We start from the raw sequence: 15,399 nt of genomic DNA, 5'->3' as shown, positions 1-15,399 counted from the left end.
TTGAAAGTTTTAATGCTATGGCACGTATCAGCACGCTATTTCATGCTGTTCTGACGTGTTTTTAGCTGTTTTTGGGACATGTCATTTTTTGACATTTTTGCCATACTATAGCCTTGCTTTTTTGGTCATTTTTTCGACATGCTGTTTTAAGTTGTTTTTGGACATTTTTTGAAAGTTTTAATGCTATAGCATCTCTCAGCACGCTATTTCATGCTGTTTTGAGGTGTTTTCAGCTGTTTTTGGGACATGTCATTTTTGACACTTTTGCCATACTATAGCCTTGCTTTTTGGTCATTTTTTCGACATGCTGTTTTAAGTTGTTTTTGGCCGTGTTTTGAAAGTTTTAATGCTATAGCATCTTTCAGCACGCTATTTCATGCTGTTTTGAGGTGTTTTCAGCTGTTTTTGGGACATGTCATTTTTTGACATTTTTGCCATACTATAGCCTTGCTTTTTTGGTCATTTTTTCGACATGCTGTTTTACGTTGTTTTTGGCCATTTTTTGTACTTTTTAATGCTATAGCATCTGTCAGCACGCTATTTCATGCTGTTTTGAGGTGTTTTCAGCTGTTTTTGGGACATGTCATTTTTTGACATTTTTGCCATACTATAGCCTTGCTTTTTTGGTCATTTTTTCGACATGCTGTTTTAAGTTGTTTTTGGCCGTGTTTTGAAAGTTTTAATGCTATAGCATCTTTCAGCACGCTATTTCATGCTGTTCTGACGTGTTTTTAGCTGTTTTTGGGACATGTCATTTTTTGACATTTTTGCCATACTATAGCCTTGCTTTTTTGGTCATTTTTCGACATGCTGTTTTACGTTGTTTTTGGCCGTGTTTTTAAAGTTTTAATGCTATAGCATCTTTCAGCACGCTATTTCATGCTGTTCTGAGGTGTTTTAGCTGTTTTTGGGACATGTCATTTTTGACATTTTGCCATACTATAGCCTTGCTTTTTTGGTCATTTTTTCGACATGCTGTTTTAAGTTGTTTTTGGCCGTGTTTTGCAAGTTTTAATGCTATAGCATCTTTCAGCACGCTATTTCATGCTGTTTTGAGGTGTTTTCAGCTGTTTTTGGGACATGTCATTTTTTGACATTTTTGCCATACTATAGCCTTGCTTTTTTGGTCATTTTTTCGACATGCTGTTTTAAGTTGTTTTTGGCCGTGTTTTGAAAGTTTTAATGCTATAGCATCTTTCAGCACGCTTATTTCATGCTGTTTTGAGGTGTTTTCAGCTGTTTTTGGGACATGTCATTTTTGACATTTTGCCATACTATAGCCTTGCTTTTTTGGTCATTTTTTTGACATGCTGTTTTACGTTGTTTTTAGCCGTGTTTTGCAAGTTTTAATGCTATGGCACGTATCAGCACGCTATTTCATGCTGTTCTGATGTGTTTTTAGCTGTTTTTGGGACATGTCATTTTTTGACATTTTTGCCATACTATAGCCTTGCTTTTTTGGTCATTTTTTCGACATGCTGTTTTACGTTGTTTTTGGCCGTGTTTTGAAAGTTTTAATGCTATAGCATCTTTCAGCACGCTTATTTCATGCTGTTCTGAGGTGTTTTCAGCTGTTTTTGGGACATGTCATTTTTTGACATTTTTGCCATACTATAGCCTTGCTTTTTTGGTCATTTTTTCGACATGCTGTTTTAAGTTGTTTTTGGCCATTTTTTGTACGTTTTAATGCTATAGCATCTCTCAGCACGCTATTTCTTGCGGTTTTGAGGTGTTTTCAGCTGTTTTTGGGACATGTCATTTTTTGACACTTTTGCCATACTATAGCCTTGCTTTTTGGTCATTTTTCGACATGCTGTTTTAAGTTGTTTTTGGCCGTGTTTTGAAAGTTTTAATGCTATAGCATCTTTCAGCACGCTTATTTCATGCTGTTCTGACGTGTTTTTAGCTGTTTTTGGGACATGTCATTTTTTGACATTTTTGCCATACTATAGCCTTGCTTTTTTGGTCATTTTTTCGACATGCTGTTTTAAGTTGTTTTTGGCCATTTTTTGTACGTTTTAATGCTATAGCATCTCTCAGCACACTATTTCTTGCTGTTTTGAGGTGTTTTCAGCTGTTTTTGGGACATGTCATTTTTTGACACTTTTGCCATACTATAGCCTTGCTTTTTGGTCATTTTTTCGACATGCTGTTTTAAGTTGTTTTTGGCCGTGTTTTGAAAGTTTTAATGCTATAGCATCTTTCAGCACGCTATTTCATGCTGTTCTGACGTGTTTATAGCTGTTTTTGGGACATGTCATTTTTTGACATTTTTGCCATACTATAGCCTTGCTTTTTTGGTCATTTTTTCGACATGCTGTTTTAAGTTGTTTTGGGCCATTTTTTGCACATTTTAATGCTATAGCATCTGTCAGCACGCTATTTCATGCTGTTTTGAGGTGTTTTCAGCTGTTTTTGGGACATGTCATTTTTTGACATTTTTGCCATACTATAGCCTTGCTTTTTTGGTCATTTTTTCGACATGCTGTTTTAAGTTGTTTTTGGCCGTGTTTTGAAAGTTTTAATGCTATAGCATCTTTCAGCACGCTATTTCATGCTGTTCTGACGTGTTTTTAGCTGTTTTTGGGACATGTCATTTTTTGACATTTTTGCCATACTATAGCCTTGCTTTTTTGGTCATTTTTTCGACATGCTGTTTTACGTTGTTTTTGGCGGTGTTTTGAAAGTTTTAATGCTATAACATCTGTCAGCACGCTATTTCATGCTGTTTTGAGGTGTTTTCAGCTGTTTTTGGGACATGTCATTTTTTGACACTTTTGCCATACTATAGCCTTGCTTTTTGGTCATTTTTTCGACATGCTGTTTTAAGTTGTTTTTGGCCGTGTTTTGAAAGTTTTAATGCTATAGCATCTTTCAGCACGCTTATTTCATGCTGTTTTGAGGTGTTTTCAGCTGTTTTTGGGACATGTCATTTTTTGACATTTTTGCCATACTATAGCCTTGCTTTTTTGGTCATTTTTTCGACATGCTGTTTTACGTTGTTTTTGGCTGTGTTTTGAAAGTTTTAATGCTATAGCATCTTTCAGCACGCTATTTCATGCTGTTTTGAGGTGTTTTCAGCTGTTTTTGGGACATGTCATTTTTTGACATTTTTGCCATACTATAGCCTTGCTTTTTTGGTCATTTTTTTGACATGCTGTTTTACGTTGTTTTTAGCCGTGTTTTGCAAGTTTTAATGCTATGGCACGTATCAGCACGCTATTTCATGCTGTTCTGATGTGTTTTTAGCTGTTTTTGGGACATGTCATTTTTTGACATTTTTGCCATACTATAGCCTTGCTTTTTTGGTCATTTTTTTGACATGCTGTTTTACGTTGTTTTTAGCCGTGTTTTGCAAGTTTTAATGCTATGGCACGTATCAGCACGCTATTTCATGCTGTTCTGACGTGTTTTTAGCTGTTTTTGGGACATGTCATTTTTTGACATTTTTGCCATACTATAGCCTCGCTTTTTTGGTCAATTTTTCGACATGCTGTTTTAAGTTGTTTTTGGCCATTTTTTGTACGTTTTAATGCTATAGCATCTCTCAGCACGCTATTTCTTGCGGTTTTGAGGTGTTTTCAGCTGTTTTTGGGACATGTCATTTTTTGACACTTTTGCCATACTATAGCCTTGCTTTTTTGGTCATTTTTTCGACATGCTGTTTTAAGTTGTTTTTGGCCGTGTTTTGAAAGTTTTAATGCTATAGCATCTCTCAGCACGCTATTTCATGCTGTTCTGACGTGTTTATAGCTGTTTTTGGGACATGTCATTTTTTGACATTTTTGCCATACTATAGCCTTGCTTTTTTGGTCATTTTTTCGACATGCTGTTTTAAGGTGTTTTTGGCCGTGTTTTGTACGTTTTAATGCTATAGCATCTGTCAGCACGCTATTTCTTGCTGTTTTGAGGTGTTTTCAGCTGTTTTTGGGACATGTCATTTTTTGACATTTTTGCCATACTATAGCCTTGCTTTTTTGGTCATTTTTTCGACATGCTGTTTTACGTTGTTTTTGGCTGTGTTTTGAAAGTTTTAATGCTATAGCATCTTTCAGCACGCTATTTCATGCTGTTTTGAGGTGTTTTCAGCTGTTTTTGGGACATGTCATTTTTTTGACATTTTGCCATACTATTGCCTTGCTTTTTTGGTCATTTTTTCGACATGCTGTTTTACGTTGTTTTTGGCCGTGTTTTGAAAGTTTTAATGCTATGGCATCTTTCAGCACGCTATTTCATGCTGTTCTGACGTGTTTTTAGCTGTTTTTGGGACATGTCATTTTTTGACACTTTTGCCATACTATAGCCTTGCTTTTTTGGTCATTTTTTCGACATGCTGTTTTAAGTTGTTTTGGGCCGTGTTTTTAAAGTTTTAATGCTATAGCATCTTTCAGCACGCTATTTCATGCTGTTTTGAGGTGTTTTCAGCTGTTTTTGGGACATGTCATTTTTTGACATTTTTGCCATACTATAGCCTTGCTTTTTGGGTCATTTTTTCAACATGCTGTTTTAAGTTGTTTTTGGCTATGTTTTGGACGTTTTAATGCTATAGCATCTTTCAGCACGCTTATTTCATGCTGTTTTGAGGTGTTTTCAGCTGTTTTTGGGACATGTCATTTTTTGACATTTTTGCCATACTATAGCCTTGCTTTTTTGGTCATTTTTTCGACATGCTGTTTTAAGTTGTTTTTGGCCGTGTTTTGAAAGTTTTAATGCTATAGCATCTTTCAGCACGCTATTTCATGCTGTTCTGACGTGTTTTTAGCTGTTTTTGGGACATGTCATTTTTTGACATTTTTGCCATACTATAGCCTTGCTTTTTTGGTCATTTTTTCGACATGCTGTTTTAAGTTGTTTTTGGCCGTGTTTTGAAAGTTTTAATGCTATAGCATCTTTCAGCACGCTATTTCATGCTGTTCTGACGTGTTTTTAGCTGTTTTTGGGACATGTCATTTTTTGACATTTTTGCCATACTATAGCCTTGCTTTTTTGGTCATTTTTTCGACATGCTGTTTTAAGTTGTTTTTGGCCATTTTTTGTACGTTTTAATGCTATAGCATCTCTCAGCACGCTATTTCTTGCGGTTTTGAGGTGTTTTCAGCTGTTTTTGGGACATGTCATTTTTGACACTTTTGCCATACTATAGCCTTGCTTTTTGGTCATTTTTTCGACATGCTGTTTTAAGTTGTTTTTGGCCGTGTTTTGAAAGTTTTAATGCTATAGCATCTCTCAGCACGCTATTTCATGCTGTTCTGACGTGTTTATAGCTGTTTTTGGGACATGTCATTTTTTGACATTTTTGCCATACTATAGCCTTGCTTTTTTGGTCATTTTTTCGACATGCTGTTTTAAGTTGTTTTTGGCCATTTTTTGTACTTTTTAATGCTATAGCATCTGTCAGCACGCTATTTCATGCTGTTTTGAGGTGTTTTCAGCTGTTTTTGGGACATGTCATTTTTTGACATTTTTGCCATACTATAGCCTTGCTTTTTTGGTCATTTTTTCGACATGCTGTTTTAAGTTGTTTTTGGCCGTGTTTTGAAAGTTTTAATGCTATAGCATCTTTCAGCACGCTATTTCATGCTGTTCTGACGTGTTTATAGCTGTTTTTGGGACATGTCATTTTTTGACATTTTTGCCATACTATAGCCTTGCTTTTTTGGTCATTTTTTCGACATGCTGTTTTAAGTTGTTTTTGGCCGTGTTTTGAAAGTTTTAATGCTATAGCATCTTTCAGCACGCTATTTCATGCTGTTTTGAGGTGTTTTCAGCTGTTTTTGGGACATGTCATTTTTTGACATTTTTGCCATACTATAGCCTTGCTTTTTTGGTCATTTTTTCGACATGCTGTTTTACGTTGTTTTTGGCTGTGTTTTGAAAGTTTTAATGCTATAGCATCTCTCAGCACGCTATTTCTTGCGGTTTTGAGGTGTTTTCAGCTGTTTTTGGGACATGTCATTTTTTGACATTTTTGCCATACTATAGCCTTGCTTTTTTGGTCATTTTTTCGACATGCTGTTTTACGTTGTTTTTGGCTGTGTTTTGAAAGTTTTAATGCTATGGCATGTGTCAGCACGCTATTTCATGCTGTTCTGACGTGTTTATAGCTGTTTTTGGGACATGTCATTTTTTGACATTTTTGCCATACTATAGCCTTGCTTTTTTGGTCATTTTTTCGACATGCTGTTTTAAGTTGTTTTTGGCCATTTTTTGTACGTTTTAATGCTATAGCATCTTTCAGCACGCTATTTCATGCTGTTTTGAGGTGTTTTCAGCTGTTTTTGGGACATGTCATTTTTTGACATTTTTGCCATACTATAGCCTTGCTTTTTTGGTCATTTTTTCGACATGCTGTTTTACGTTGTTTTTGGCTGTGTTTTGAAAGTTTTAATGCTATAGCATCTCTCAGCACGCTATTTCTTGCGGTTTTGAGGTGTTTTTAGCTGTTTTTGGGACATGTCATTTTTGACATTTTTGCCATACTATAGCCTTGCTTTTTGGGTCATTTTTTCAACATGCTGTTTTAAGTTGTTTTTGGCTGTGTTTTGAAAGTTTTAATGCTATGGCATGTGTCAGCACGCTATTTCATGCTGTTTTGAGGTGTTTTCAGCTGTTTTTGGGACATGTCATTTTTTGACATTTTTGCCATACTATAGCCTTGCTTTTTTGGTCATTTTTTCGACATGCTGTTTTAAGTTGTTTTTGGCCGTGTTTTGAAAGTTTTAATGCTATAGCATCTTTCAGCACGCTATTTCATGCTGTTTTGAGGTGTTTTCAGCTGTTTTTGGGACATGTCATTTTTTGACATTTTTGCCATACTATAGCCTTGCTTTTTTGGTCATTTTTTCGACATGCTGTTTTACGTTGTTTTTGGCCGTGTTTTGAAAGTTTTAATGCTATAGCATCTCTCAGCACGCTATTTCTTGCGGTTTTGAGGTGTTTTTAGCTGTTTTTGGGACATGTCATTTTTTGACATTTTTGCCATACTATAGCCTTGCTTTTTTGGTCATTTTTTCGACATGCTGTTTTAAGTTGTTTTTGGCCGTGTTTTGAAAGTTTTAATGCTATAGCATCTTTCAGCACGCTTATTTCATGCTGTTTTGAGGTGTTTTCAGCTGTTTTTGGGACATGTCATTTTTTAACATTTTTGCCATACTATAGCCTTGCTTTTTTGGTCATTTTTTTGACATGCTGTTTTACGTTGTTTTTAGCCATGTTTTGCAAGTTTTAATGCTATGGCACGTATCAGCACGCTATTTCATGCTGTTCTGATGTGTTTTTAGCTGTTTTTGGGACATGTCATTTTTTGACATTTTTGCCATACTATAGCCTTGCTTTTTTGGTAAATTTTTCGACATGCTGTTTTAAGTTGTTTTTGGCCATTTTTTGTACTTTTTAATGCTATAGCATCTGTCAGCATGCTATTTCATGCTGTTTTGAGGTGTTTTCAGCTGTTTTTGGGACATGTCATTTTTTGACATTTTTGCCATACTATAGCCTTGCTTTTTTGGTCATTTTTTCGACATGCTGTTTTAAGTTGTTTTGGGCCATTTTTTGCACATTTTAATGCTATAGCATCTGTCAGCACGCTATTTCTTGCGGTTTTGAGGTGTTTTCAGCTGTTTTTGGGACATGTCATTTTTTGACATTTTTGCCATACTATAGCCTTGCTTTTTGGTCATTTTTTCGACATGCTGTTTTAAGTTGTTTTTGGCCGTGTTTTGAAAGTTTTAATGCTATAGCATCTCTCAGCACGCTATTTCTTGCGGTTTTGAGGTGTTTTCAGCTGTTTTTGGGACATGTCATTTTTTGACATTTTTGCCATACTATAGCCTTGCTTTTTTGGTCATTTTTTCGACATGCTGTTTTAAGTTGTTTTTGGCCGTGTTTTGAAAGTTTTAATGCTATAGCATCTTTCAGCACGCTATTTCATGCTGTTTTGAGGTGTTTTCAGCTGTTTTTGGGACATGTCATTTTTTGACATTTTTGCCATACTATAGCCTTGCTTTTTTGGTCATTTTTTCGACATGCTGTTTTAAGTTGTTTTTGGCCGTGTTTTGAAAGTTTTAATGCTATAGCATCTTTCAGCACGCTATTTCATGCTGTTTTGAGGTGTTTTCAGCTGTTTTTGGGACATGTCATTTTTTGACATTTTTGCCATACTATAGCCTTGCTTTTTTGGTCATTTTTTCGACATGCTGTTTTAAGTTGTTTTTGGCCGTGTTTTGCAAGTTTTAATGCTATAGCATCTCTCAGCACGCTATTTCATGCTGTTTTGAGGTGTTTTCAGCTGTTTTTGGGACATGTCATTTTTTGACATTTTTGCCATACTATAGCCTTGCTTTTTGGTCATTTTTTCGACATGCTGTTTTAAGTTGTTTTTGGCCGTGTTTTGAAAGTTTTAATGCTATAGCATCTTTCAGCACGCTATTTCATGCTGTTTTGAGGTGTTTTCAGCTGTTTTTGGGACATGTAATTTTTTGACACTTTTGCCATACTATAGCCTTGCTTTTTTGGTCATTTTTTTGACATGCTGTTTTACGTTGTTTTTAGCCGTGTTTTGCAAGTTTTAATGCTATGGCACGTATCAGCACGCTATTTCATGCTGTTCTGATGTGTTTTTAGCTGTTTTTGGGACATGTCATTTTTTGACATTTTTGCCATACTATAGCCTTGCTTTTTGGTCATTTTTTCGACATGCTGTTTTAAATTGTTTTTGGCCATTTTTTGTACGTTTTAATGCTATAGCATCTGTCAGCACGCTATTTCATGCTGTTTTGAGGTGTTTTCAGCTGTTTTTGGGACATGTCATTTTTTGACATTTTTGCCATACTATAGCCTTGCTTTTTTGGTCATTTTTTCGACATGCTGTTTTAAGTTGTTTTTGGCCGTGTTTTGAAAGTTTTAATGCTATAGCATCTTTCAGCACGCTATTTCATGCTGTTTTGAGGTGTTTTCAGCTGGTTTTGGGACATGTCATTTTTGACATTTTTGCCATACTATAGCCTTGCTTTTTGGTCATTTTTTGACATGCTGTTTTAAGTTGTTTTTTGGCGTGTTTTGCAAGTTTTAATGCTATAGCATCTCTCAGCATGCTATTTCTTGCGGTTTTGAGGTGTTTTCAGCTGTTTTTGGGACATGTCATTTTTTGACATTTTTGCCATACTATAGCCTTGCTTTTTTGGTCATTTTTTCGACATGCTGTTTTAAGTTGTTTTTGGACATTATTTGTACGTTTTAATGCTATAGCATCTGCGACTACGCTATTTCATGCTGTTTTGAGGTGTTTTCAGCTGTTTGTGGGACATGTCATTTTTTGACATTTTTGCCATACTATAGCCTTGCTTTTTTGGTCATTTTTTCGACATGCTGTTTTAAGTTGTTTTTGGCCGTGTTTTGCAAGTTTTAATGCTATAGCATCTCTCAGCACGCTATTTCTTGCGGTTTTGAGGTGTTTTCAGCTGTTTTTGGGACATGTCATTTTTTGACATTTTTGCCATACTATAGCCTTGCTTTTTTGGTCATTTTTTCGACATGCTGTTTTAAGTTGTTTTTGGCCGTGTTTTGAAAGTTTTAATGCTATAGCATCTTTCAGCACGCTATTTTATGCGGTTTTGAGGTGTTTTTAGCTGTTTTTGGGACATGTCATTTTTTGACATTTTTGCCATACTATAGCCTTGCTTTTTTGGTCATTTTTTCGACATGCTGTTTTAAGTTGTTTTTGGCCGTGTTTTGAAAGTTTTAATGCTATAGCATCTTTCAGCACGCTATTTCATGCTGTTTTGAGGTGTTTTCAGCTGTTTTTGGGACATGTAATTTTTGACATTTTGCCATACTATAGCCTTGCTTTTTGGTCATTTTTTGACATGCTGTTTTAAGTTGTTTTTAGCCGTGTTTTGAAAGTTTTAATGCTATAGCATCTTTCAGCACGCTATTTCATGCTGTTCTGATGTGTTTTCAGCTGTTTTTGGGACATGTCATTTTTTGACATTTTTGCCATACTATAGCCTTGCTTTTTTGGTCAATTTTTCGACATGCTGTTTTAAGTTGTTTTTGGCCATTTTTTGTACTTTTTAATGCTATAGCATCTGTCAGCACGCTATTTCATGCTGTTTTGAGGTGTTTTCAGCTGTTTTTGGGACATGTCATTTTTTGACATTTTTGCCATACTATAGCCTTGCTTTTTTGGTCATTTTTTCGACATGCTGTTTTAAGTTGTTTTTGGCCGTGTTTTGCAAGTTTTAATGCTATAGCATCTCTCAGCACGCTATTTCTTGCGGTTTTGAGGTGTTTTCAGCTGTTTTTGGGACATGTCATTTTTTGACATTTTTGCCATACTATAGCCTTGCTTTTTTGGTCATTTTTTCGACATGCTGTTTTAAGTTGTTTTTGGCCGTGTTTTGCAAGTTTTAATGCTATAGCATCTTTCAGCACGCTATTTCATGCTGTTTTGAGGTGTTTTCAGCTGTTTTTGGGACATGTCATTTTTTGACATTTTTGCCATACTATAGCCTTGCTTTTTTGGTCATTTTTTCGACATGCTGTTTTAAGTTGTTTTTGGCCGTGTTTTGAAAGTTTTAATGCTATAGCATCTCTCAGCACGCTATTTCATGCTGTTCTGACGTGTTTTTAGCTGTTTTTGGGACATGTCATTTTTTGACATTTTTGCCATACTATAGCCTTGCTTTTTTGGTCATTTTTTCGACATGCTGTTTTAAGTTGTTTTTGGCCGTGTTTTGAAAGTTTTAATGCTATAGCATCTTTCAGCACGCTATTTCATGCTGTTTTGAGGTGTTTTCAGCTGTTTTTGGGACATGTCATTTTTTGACATTTTTGCCATACTATAGCCTTGCTTTTTTGGTCATTTTTTCGACATGCTGTTTTAAGTTGTTTTTGGCCGTGTTTTGCAAGTTTTAATGCTATAGCATCTTTCAGCACGCTATTTCATGCTGTTTTGAGGTGTTTTCAGCTGTTTTTGGGACATGTCATTTTTTGACATTTTTGCCATACTATAGCCTTGCTTTTTTGGTCATTTTTTCGACATGCTGTTTTAAGTTGTTTTTGGCCGTGTTTTGCAAGTTTTAATGCTATAGCATCTCTCAGCACGCTATTTCTTGCGGTTTTGAGGTGTTTTCAGCTGTTTTTGGGACATGTCATTTTTTGACATTTTTGCCATACTATAGCCTTGCTTTTTTGGTCATTTTTTTGACATGGTGTTTTAAGTTGTTTTTGGCCGTTTTTGCAAGTTTTAATGTTATGGCGTGTCTCAGCACGCTATTTCATGCTGTTTTGAGGAGTTTTCAGCTGTTTTTGGGAAATGCCATTTTTTACATTTTTGCCATACTATAGCCTTGCTTTTTTGGTGAGTTTTTTGACATGCTGTTTTAAGTTTTTTTTGGCCGTGTTTTTAAAGTTTTAATGCTATAGCATCTTTCAGCACGCTATTTCATGCTGTTTTGAGGTGTTTTCAGCTGTTTTTGGGACATGTCATTTTTGACATTTTGCCATACTATAGCCTTGCTTTTTTGGTCATTTTTCGACATGCTGTTTTAAGTTGTTTTTGGCCGTTTTTGTAGTTTTAATGCTATAGCATCTGTCAGCACGCTATTTCATGCTGTTTTGAGGTGTTTTCAGCTGTTTTTGGGACATGTCATTTTTGACATTTTGCCATACTATAGCCTTGCTTTTTTGGTCATTTTTTCGCCATGCTGTTTTAAGTTGTTTTTGGCCGTGTTTTGCAAGTTTTAATGCTATAGCATCTCTCAGCACGCTTATTTCATGCTGTTTTGAGGTGTTTTCAGCTGTTTTTGGGACATGTCATTTTTTGACATTTTTGCCATACTATAGCCTTGCTTTTTGGTCATTTTTCGACATGCTGTTTTAAGTTGTTTTTGGCCATTTTTGTAGTTTTAATGCTATAGCATCTGTCAGCACGCTATTTCATGCTGTTTTGAGGTGTTTTCAGCTGTTTTTGGGACATGTCATTTTTGACATTTTTGCCATACTATAGCCTTGCTTTTTGGTCATTTTTCGACATGCTGTTTTAAGTTGTTTTTGGCGTGTTTTGAAAGTTTTAATGCTATAGCATCTTTCAGCACGCTATTTCATGCTGTTTTGAGGTGTTTTTAGCTGTTTTTGGGACATGTCATTTTTGACATTTTGCCATACTATAGCCTTGCTTTTTGGTCATTTTTTCGACATGCTGTTTTAAGTTGTTTTTGGCCGTGTTTTGAAAGTTTTAATGCTATAGCATCTTTCAGCACGCTATTTCATGCTGTTTTGAGGTGTTTTCAGCTGTTTTTGGGACATGTAATTTTTTGACATTTTTGCCATACTATAGCCTTGCTTTTTTGGTCATTTTTTTGACATGCTGTTTTACGTTGTTTTTGGCTGTGTTTTGAAAGTTTTAATGCTATAGCATCTTTCAGCACGCTATTTCATGCTGTTCTGATGTGTTTTCAGCTGTTTTGGGACATGTCATTTTTGACATTTTTGCCATACTATAGCCTTGCTTTTTGGTCATTTTTCGACATGCTGTTTTAAGTTGTTTTTGGGCGTGTTTTGTACGTTTTAATGCTATAGCATCTCTCAGCACGCTATTTCTTGCGGTTTTGAGGTGTTTTTAGCTGTTTTTGGGACATGTCATTTTTTGACATTTTTGCCATACTATAGCCTTGCTTTTTTGGTCATTTTTTCGACATGCTGTTTTACGTTGTTTTTGGTAGCATTTTGCAAGTTTTAATGCTATAGCATCTCTCAGCACGCTATTTCGTGCTGTTCTGACGTGTTTTTATCTGTTTTTGGGACACATCATTTTTTGACATTTTAGCCATACTATAGCCTTGCTTTTTTGGTCAATTTTTCGACATGCTGTTTTAAGTTGTTTTTGGCCGTGTTTTGAAAGTTTTAGTGCTATAGCATCTGTCAGCACGCTATTTCATGCTGTTTTGAGGTGTTTTCAGCTGTTTTTGGGACATGTCATTTTTTGACATTTTTGCCATACTATAGCCTTGCTTTTTGGTCATTTTTTCGACATGCTGTTTTAAGTTGTTTTTGGCGTGTTTTGAAAGTTTTAATGCTATAGCATCTTTCAGCACGCTATTTCATGCTTTTTGAGGTGTTTTCAGCTGTTTTTGGGACATGTCATTTTTTGACATTTTGCCATACTATAGCCTTGCTTTTTGGTAAATTTTTCGACATGCTGTTTTAAGTTGTTTTTGGCCGTGTTTTGCAAGTTTTAATGCTATAGCATCTCTCAGCACGCTATTTCTTGCGGTTTTGAGGTGTTTTCAGCTGTTTTTGGGACATGTCATTTTTTGACATTTTTGCCATACTATAGCCTTGCTTTTTTGGTCATTTTTTCGACATGCTGTTTTAAGTTGTTTTTGGCCGTGTTTTGAAAGTTTTAATGCTATAGCATCTTTCAGCACGCTATTTCATGCTGTTTTGAGGTGTTTTCAGCTGTTTTTGGGACATGTCATTTTTTGACATTTTTGCCATACTATAGCCTTGCTTTTTTGGTCATTTTTTCGACATGCTGTTTTAAGTTGTTTTTGGCCGTGTTTTGCAAGTTTTAATGCTATAGCATCTCTCAGCACGCTATTTCATTGTGTTTTGAGGTATTTTCAACTGTTTTTGGAACATGTCATTTTAAAAAAATTTTGCCATACTATAGCCTTGCTTTTTTGGTCATTTTTTCGACATGCTGTTTTAAGTTGTTTTTATTGTGTTTTGAAAGTTTTAATGCTATAGCATCTTTCAGCACGCTTATTTCATGCTGTTTTGAGGTGTTTTCAGCTGTTTTTGGGACATGTCATTTTGACATTTTTGCCATACTATAGCCTTGCTTTTTGGTCATTTTTTCGACATGCTGTTTTAAGTTGTTTTGGCCGTGTTTTGTTAGTTTTAATGCTATTGCATCTTTCAGCACGCTATTTCATGCTGTTTTGAGGTGTTTTCAGCTGTTTTTGGGACATGTAATTTTTTGACATTTTTGCCATACTATAGCCTTGCTTTTTTGGTCATTTTTTCGACATGCTGTTTTACGTTGTTTTTGGCTGTGTTTTGAAAGTTTTAATGCTATAGCATCTTTCAGCACGCTATTTCATGCTGTTTTGAGGTGTTTTCAGCTGTTTTTGGGACATGTAATTTTTTGACATTTTTGCCATACTATAGCCTTGCTTTTTTGGTCATTTTTTTGACATGCTGTTTTACGTTGTTTTTAGCCGTGTTTTGCAAGTTTTAATGCTATGGCACGTATCAGCACGCTATTTCATGCTGTTCTGATGTGTTTTTAGCTGTTTTTGGGACATGTCATTTTTTGACATGTTTTGCCATACTATAGCCTTGCTTTTTTGGTCATTTTTTCGACATGCTGTTTTAAGTTGTTTTTGGCCGTGTTTTGCAAGTTTTAATGCTATAGCATCTCTCAGCACGCTATTTCTTGCGGTTTTGAGGTGTTTTCAGCTGTTTTTGGGACATGTCATTTTTTGACATTTTTGCCATACTATAGCCTTGCTTTTTTGGTCATTTTTTCGACATGCTGTTTTAAGTTGTTTTTGGCCGTGTTTTGAAAGTTTTAATGCTATAGCATCTTTCAGCACGCTATTTCATGCTGTTTTGAGGTGTTTTCAGCTGTTTTTGGGACATGTCATTTTTTGACATTTTTGCCATACTATAGCCTTGCTTTTTTGGTCATTTTTTCGACATGCTGTTTTAAGTTGTTTTTGGCCGTGTTTTGAAAGTTTTAATGCTATAGCATCTTTCAGCACGCTATTTCATGCTGTTTTGAGGTGTTTTCAGCTGTTTTTGGGACATGTCATTTTTTGACATTTTTGCCATACTATAGCCTTGCTTTTTTGGTCATTTTTTCGACATGCTGTTTTAAGTTGTTTTTGGCCGTGTTTTGAAAGTTTTAATGCTATAGCATCTTTCAGCACGCTATTTCATGCTGTTTTGAGGTGTTTTCAGCTGTTTTTGGGACATGTAATTTTTTGACATTTTTGCCATACTATAGCCTTGCTTTTTTGGTCATTTTTTTGACATGCTGTTTTACGTTGTTTTTAGCCGTGTTTTGCAAGTTTTAATGCTATGGCACGTATCAGCACGCTATTTCATGCTGTTCTGATGTGTTTTTAGCTGTTTTTGGGACATGTCATTTTTTGACATGTTTTGCCATACTATAGCCTTGCTTTTTTGGTCAATTTTTCGACATGCTGTTTTAAGTTGTTTTTGGCCATTTTTTGTACTTTTTAATGCTATAGCATCTGTCAGCACGCTATTTCATGCTGTTTTGAGGTGTTTTCAGCTGTTTTTGGGACATGTCATTTTTTGACATTTTTGCCATACTATAGCCTTGCTTTTTTGGTCATTTTTTCGACATGCTGTTTTAAGTTGTTTTTG

The sequence above is a fragment of the Plectropomus leopardus genome, chromosome 2, assembly GCF_026936395.1.
Source record: "Plectropomus leopardus strain MGB_pleo_1.0 chromosome 2, ASM2693639v1, whole genome shotgun sequence".
NCBI classification, from domain to species: Eukaryota; Metazoa; Chordata; class Actinopteri; order Perciformes; family Serranidae; genus Plectropomus; species Plectropomus leopardus.
This window is presented reverse-complemented; position numbering follows the sequence as displayed.